The 7,499-nt window shown below is 53.7% G+C and overlaps 1 protein-coding gene across 1 annotated transcript in view; it reads left to right on the forward strand.

Moving 5' to 3' along the window:
* The window catches only part of SH3GL1 (SH3 domain containing GRB2 like 1, endophilin A2), a 31,911-nt gene that overhangs the window by 16,207 nt on the left and 8,205 nt on the right, over positions 1-7,499 (forward strand). The gene's annotated exons all lie outside the window — the stretch shown is intronic.

The following is a 7,499-nucleotide window of genomic DNA, read 5'->3' on the forward strand; positions in this document are numbered from 1 at the left end:
GAGGTCCTGTCCAATTCTTTCCAAGTTAGCAGCACCATGCCGCAGGCAGAGGTCTGCAAGAGGGAGACTGGTGGGTCCCCTGAACAGCTCCAGTCTGGTGCCCCCTTGGTATTCACACAGGCTCTGTAATGTTCCAGGAGCTTTGGCCTCATGTCAGCCCTGAGCCATGGATATCGTGTGGAGTTCCAGAAGGCTCAGGGCAAAGCCAGCCCTAGACTTCAGGTCTCTGGCGTCTGGGCCAGTGTAGTTAACTCAAAGTAGTCTTGGGTGGCTGCCCTCCTTTAAACTTGGGTTCTTGGCCTGGCGTCCAGGAGCAGGTAAGGTCCTCCTGACCACCCACTTACAGGGCCTGAGATGTAGCCCCACACTCGTTGATGGGAGGGCTGGGGTTTGCAGCCCACCGCAAGTGCTAGCTGCAGTCTCCAGACCCATGCTCATTATTAGTCAGCTCCCTCATCTTCCAGCACCCTGACACCAGCTAGCCTCTGAAAATGAGGAAACAAGCTATAGAAGTTCAGCGACAGCCTCTGGAGTTGGGTTGGATTTAACTATTTTGGGACTCCTGCCTGGCTTGGTCACACACATGCGCACCCCCCATTACCCCTGCACCTGCGCATTGTACCTTCTGGCCCTGGGCAAGGTACATCATCTCTTGGGGCTTTAGCTATGCCATTTATAAAGTGAGGATACCTGCCCAGGCTACAGCTGGGCCAGGCGGCTGCTGGAGGTCTTAAGCAGCTCTCTCCCTCCCTCTTGGGGTCAGGGGAGCAAGACCACAGGACCTGCATCTGGGCTGCATGACCCCTTCTCAGCTGCTGCTGTGCTGCCTCCTTCTGCAAGTGATAAGTGCTTCAGAGCTAGAAGGTGGTTATCTTCAATACCCAGCAGGTTTCACCTCTTCCCCCAGATTCTCTGAGATCAACTAGGCAGTTGGTTAACCATTGATGAAAGCAGGGACCAGTTCTGTTAAGTTTGGGGGAACTTGGCACTTTTGTGAAAATCCCAGGTTTGCCGATCTTTACAGTTGAACCTGGGCCAACACTCCATTTCATTGATTGGACACCGGGAGGCTCCCGCAGAGGAGCTGGGCCTGGGACCTTAGGCCACTGGGGAGGGTGCTCAGTCCCTGGTTGCTGGCCAGATGGAGTGTGAGGGGAAATCCCTGCCTGTGGCCAGTGCTGGCCCGCCTGCCCTCTCCTCACACCATTCACGTGGAGCTGGGGCCAGGCAGGGTGAGCTCTTGGTTACCCCATCTCCTAGGACTGCTGAGTCACCCTGCGGGGAGGAACAAGGCACTTCCCTCCAACAGAGAGGGCTGAGGTGTGCTCCATAACTTCTGGTAACTGGGACTAGAGCAACAAGAAGTGGTACCTTGCAACTGCCTTTGTCTGCTCAGCCCCTCACTGTTCCTCCGAGGCCTTCTGTGCAACAGATCTTTCCCAGCGTCAGGTCCTCCCATACCACTGTGCCTGCGTTTTGTTAGCCACACCCTGGGAGGTGAGAAAAGGCCTCATCTTGAGCCTGCCCTTTGCAGGTGGGGCTTGGGCCAGCCAGTCAGATGGTAGCCATCAAACCCACGCAGTGTGCTGGGTTGGGCCAGAAAGCCAGACACACGGGGTCCCTGCACCCGGGGAGCTTGTGGTCAGCCAGGGACAGACGTGGGATCCATGGCAAGCAGAGTTAGAACAGGAAGAGCTTTGACAGGCTTCAGGGACTCTAACAGGAAGTTGCACTGAAGCCAAGACCTCTGACTCCATGCAGGGATTAGGCTTGAGTGGTGGACAGGGGGCCAGGGGGAAGGGAGCGATCCTGGGGGCTGCAGTGCAAACAGGGTAGGTGGCAGGAGATTGTGGCAGGCCCCAACTTGACTCATGGAGGGTTCTGAACAGTAGGCAGGAACAAGGCCTCGGGAGGAACGAGGAAAGTCCGAGCCAGGGTGGGGGCCGGCCTGGTTCAGGCATGTGGAGGGCTTCAGAGGAACACAGGGCCCTTGTGACAGATCCTTAAGTGTTGTAGGCCTCATCAGGCGAACCGTGTGACAGCTGCAGGGAACACCGCTGAACCAGGCACTAGCGCAGGTCTGCAGACTCTGCTGTCAGTGAAGAAAAGTTCTTTTCAGCCCAGACCTGAAAGGGCAACTCTCAGTATCTGCCCAGTGGGAGCCTCTCACTACCAGGACTCGGACTTGCATTGCAAAAGCAGAGGTCAGCTCTTTAAGAGCACTTTTGAGCTGCATCCCTGTCATATCTCTGCAATGGCAACACACAGCTTTGTCATCTGGCTCACCACTCTGTCCTTGAAAGCCACTGGGTGATAGTCCCCCGCCTGCCTCGCCACTTCCTTCTAAAGTCACTTCTTTCCAGTGGTCACTTCCTGGTTTGTTCCCGGTGCCCTTGCCATAGCCAGCTCAGATTTTTGGATTAAGCCAAACAGGTGACTTTAAGGGATTTTCCCATTTGAGTGTTCCCCTCGGCATTTGAACAACATGTGCCAGGCAGGGAAGCAGCAGCTGGGACTTCATGTGGTGTTCAGCTCGCTGCCTTCCAGACAGCAAAGCGTTTATCTTCCCGTGCCAGCCCAGAGTTCCATCCTTCATCTCAAGGAGCCAGGAGCCAAGCCGCCCTGAGCTTCATTTGTGCAGGGATGTGGAAACCTTGAGCTAGCCTGAGATGTGACCTGAACGACCAGTCCTGCAGGTCACAGAAGACCACGGGGTTTAGGCGGCAAGAGGCCAGGTCTGACCAAGGCCCCCATGCCAGGCTCCTCTCCACAGCTTTCTGGCTCTCTCCCCAGACGACAGCCAGGCTCACTCTGGCTAGAGGACCAGCAGCCGGCACGTCCCTGCAGTCTGGGGGACCTCCGGCTTCTGCTTCTGAGCCAGCATCTATTCCACCACAGCCCCTGTGGCTTAGGGTTTCAGAAGCCATGATCCTTTGGTGCCAAAACTGGGTTCCCGGTGAACCCCAGCTGTACCACATGTGGAAGTGTGTCCAGGGTGCGTGTCTGCCTCTTGGGGCCTGATCTGGTGGTGGAGGCGCCCAACTTGGAGTTTCTGTGTGAAACATAACTTAAGAAGATTTTTCTTTTATTTTTATATATATATATATATATATATATATATATATATATATGAGATTTTATTTGAGAGAGAGAGAGCATAGACAGGGAGCAGCAGAGGGAGAGGGAGAAGCAGACTCCCTACCGAGCAGGGAGCCCAATATGGGGTTCCATCCCAGGACCCTAGGATCATGCCCTGAGCCAAAGGCAGACACTTGACTGACTGAGCCTCCCAGGGGCCCCAGCAGACTTTTCCTGGTGGATCATTTCCACTGTGCCTTTTTGCAAAGCTGCTTTTTAGAAAACATTTAGTTAAAAATTTTTTTTTAAGTAAATAAAAATAATAAAATAATAAAAAATTTAAAAATAAAGTAAAATAAAAGAATTTTTTAAAAGATTTTATTTATTTATTCATGAGACACACACAGAGACACAAGCAGAGGGAGAAGCAGGCTCCATGCAGGGAGCCTGACATGAGACTTGATCCTGGGTCTTCAGAATCATGCCCTGAGCTGAAGGCAGCGCTAAACCGCTGGGCACCTGGGCTGCCCAAAAGTAAAATAAAATTTAAAAAATAAAAAAAATTTTAAAAATATAAAAAGTTAAAAAATAATAAATTAAAGCATAAATTTTTTTAAAAAAGGAAAGAAAACATTTAGTTTCAATGGCTAGGAGGAGAGGAAAGTGTGCCCTGAGACATGACAAGGGTACCAGCAAATCTGGGGAAATTTCAGAATCCCTCAATATGCCTTAGGAAGTTCTGACTTGGGCAGAACTCTCTGTCTCTCTGTCTCTCTCTCTGCCTCTCATGAATAAATAAAATCTTTAAAAGAAAAAAAAAAAAAAAGGAAGTTCTGACTTGTCAGAACCTCTCTGGGGTTTAACAAAAGGAGTGGTGACTTATTCTCTCAGTCAGCTCACATATTTACGGAGGACCTGTGACAGATGAAATGTCTCGCTCCGTGCCAAGAGCCTTCAGTCTTTTGCTAACCTGTCTCCTTCACATCCTCCGGTTCCTCCCAGGAGGGGTATGAAGGTCTGTTTGGGCTCAGATGATGTTTCTCTGGCCTCTACTTCACTGGCACCTCCTCCTCACCCCCAGAGCCATGGCCCAGCCCCACGTCTCGTGGCCTTTGCTCTCAGAGCCACGTGGGAACTCCACCTCAGTCAGCAAGCAGCTCATCCTCAAGCAACTCACAGGGGCCCTGGCTTTGGAAATTGTCCTGAGTATCTTGGTGATGCCAGGGGCCCCGGAAGGTTCCTGGGTAGGGATGGAGACCTCAAGAGGAGGAGGCTTCTTGGGGGGCAGCCAGTGCACCACACACATTACCTCCCCAGAAGTGTGCTCAGCTCACCTTGCCCTTCCAGAAAGAGAGCCCCATTAACCAAAGAGAATGCCAGCTGGTGTGTCTGCCAGTGCCCCTAAAGTGGGGGCCCAGGAGCACAGGCAGAGGAGGGACAGCTGCAGGAAGGCCAGCAGCCTCGTATTCAGTAGGGCAGCAGCCAAGCCTCAGCTCTGCCCGTGCCGTGGACTCTGAGTCACGAGACAGAAGACCGTGATGGAAACTAGAGGGGTTTGCTTTGCAGCGTTTGGCTCCAAGCCCTCCAGATGTTAGGAGGCGGCAGGGAGGGCGGGTGGAGTTGGAAGGGATCTGGAGGGAGCATGTCTTTCCTCAGGCCCTTCCCCTCCCCTCCCTATGCTGTCACTCTGGCTCAGAAATTTCTCAGCTCTGCCCAGGATCATCAGCTGTTGGCTCTTGGGGCCTCCCATGTCCAGGCGTTGTACACACAGCATTCTGACACCTCCCCACAGCCCTCAGAGGCCCTGTAGGCCCCAGGCTTCACCCACATCCTGTCGCTGACCTATCCTCCAGCATAGGACACAGCACAGGTGGACTGGCAAGTCGGACACGTCTGGGCACAGCACTCATGCCCTCCACTTACAGCTCCATGGCCTCTGACCCCTCAGTTTCCTCATCCTTGAAATGGGCCTGCTGGTCCCTGCACCCTCATTGAGTAGATAGGATGTATGTACCTACCCAGTGCCTGGCATGTAATAGCCCAGGAATGGAGCCCTTGTGCCCCAAACCTGCATCTCATCCAGAACTCTGTCTGCCCACCTGGCCTGGCTCTGCCAGTTGGGACCCTGCCCTTTCAGGTTCAGCTCAGATAGCACTGGCTTTGTGGCTCATCCAGCTGGGAGCCATGTCTTGTTGCCCTTTGGGCATATTTACACCTCCTTTGTGATTCTTACCATATTGTTTTCTGCATTGCTTTTTTTTTTTTTTTTGCATTGCTTTTCTATCAGACATCCTCCTCTCCCTTGCCAGAGGGGTGCTCCCCAAGTCCAGGACAGACTTTCATGCCCCTTCTGTATCCCCTCCCACTTTATACACAATTCATCTGGCAATGTAGTAGTTTGCTGGTACAGGCCTATTGACCCCTATCCTGACAGCCCTTGCTAACTGGAGGCAGCAGTGCTCACACTTGAGAGCCAGAGGCCTGTTGGCTGGCCCAGATCCTTAGGACAGCTAGTGTAGGGCCATAGCAAGTGGCTGGGCCAGACCCTCAAGGCCCTCTTCGCCCTTGGGCCTGTGTCTCAGTCACCTCTTGTGTGCCATTCACCATGGCACTCCATCAAGGCCTAGCAGCAACCTCTCCCTCCGTGCCTGGCCTGGGGCTCACATATACCTCTGTAGCCTGGCGTGGGAAATGCTGTCCCAGCACCCACAGATAGGCAGCGACCAGTCAGCTCCGCAGACACAGGGGTTGGGGGGAGCCTGGACCAGGAGAGGTCAAGTGACTTCTGATGTTAACCTGGGAGGAGGTCCTCGAGGACCGCCAGTGGCCACCCATGCATGAGGCAGCTGGACAAGATGCAGGACGCTGGAGTGGGAAGACGTGTAGCACCATCTGGGACAGTGAGGCCCTGAGTGGCCCGGCACATCTCCCTTCCTCCTGGCTCCTCTATGCCGGCTTTCTCCTCCTCCTCCTCCTCCTCTTATTTTCTCTTAAATCTTTAAGTCGTCAAAGCAGATTGTCTGCCCAGGTCACTGAGCCTGCAGATTGGTCCTTTCATTTTCCGTGTCACGGGTGTTGGTCAGGTTTCTCTGCGGAGTCATCTCAGTTGGGAGGTCTGCTGTTGGCTTCGTCCCACTCCTCAGGATTTGAACTGCTTCTGCAACTACCACCAAGAGGCCTCCTGGGACATGCACGCCAGTGCAGGCAGCCGCCTTTCACCCGCGTACCGTAAAAGAAACTTCTCCTGCCTGAGTTCCACCTGACTCCTGGAGCAGCTGTCCTCTGGCTCATGGCATGCGGCATTTCCTCAGTCCTTTCTCGGACTAGTTCCACTGCATTTGCTCTTTCTCTCCCGAGTGTCAGATTCCTTGCTTCTCTCCAAAGATGGCCAAGGTCTGGAATGATAACACCAGGCTTTGAAAGAATAGCCTCTCCCGCAATTGGTCTTTATTATGAATGCCCACAGGCCAACATTTGTGCATGGAAGTCATGTGGGTGAAGATCCAGCTGTGTTCCAGGTTTGCTCACCTTCCAGGTGCCCAAGTCACAGGTAGTGCCATCTCCCCATGCGGCTCCACTACTAATCAATGCAGGAGCCTATGACAGGTCGCGCTGTCTGCCCAATGCAGTCACTTGCAGACATGTCATTGCAAATATGATCATTCAAAGGCCAGGTGGGATATATGCCTGGAGAGTAGCCAGAAAGCAGCAGGAGGGGGTCGGGCATGCAGGGAGGCGTCCAGGAGCAGGGCCTCTTGCTCCCTCCCCAGCAGTACCCATCTCTGCAGCCTAAATTTAGGGCGCACGGAGCCACTGATTCCTGCCCCATCCTGGAGTGCCTGCCATCTGGGTTGGTAGAGCATGCTTTTCCCAAAAGTAGTATGGGGGTAATATCAGTCAGGCCAAACGTATGGTGTGAGTCCAGTCATGCAGTTTCCAGAAGAGGTACCAGTAGAGAGAAGAGAGGGAACTTCTAGCTGCTGGAGGTGTTCTGAGGCTGGATTGAGGTGCTGGCACTAAAACTCCTCCGTCATCCAAGGGTAACTAATGAGCAGTAGATCCTGGGATAGGCCCACAGAATCTTGATAAGGCTGTTGAAGAAGATAGGAGCCTCATTGCTCAGAGGTGCCACAGAGCAGCCGCACTCACCAGCAGGTACCTGGTGTCCTGGGCGTTGACACACAGCTGCCCAGGAGAGACCCCACTCTGGGCCCTTTGTGGACACAGTCACTGAGCACTACCCTGAGGCCCACCATGCAGGCAGCGCCAGGCCAAGCAGGCGAGGAGCCTAGGTGGGCATGGCAGAGCAGAGCTCAGGAGCCAGTCTTGAAAAGAGCTGGAAGGTGTCAGGAATTGGGCGATAGGGAGCTCACCTCCAGAGGCTACCACCAGCAGGCCGCCACCAGGTCCTGGATCTCACC

This window comes from Canis lupus, chromosome 20, assembly GCF_011100685.1.
Source record: "Canis lupus familiaris isolate Mischka breed German Shepherd chromosome 20, alternate assembly UU_Cfam_GSD_1.0, whole genome shotgun sequence".
Lineage (NCBI taxonomy): Eukaryota > Metazoa > Chordata > Mammalia > Carnivora > Canidae > Canis > Canis lupus.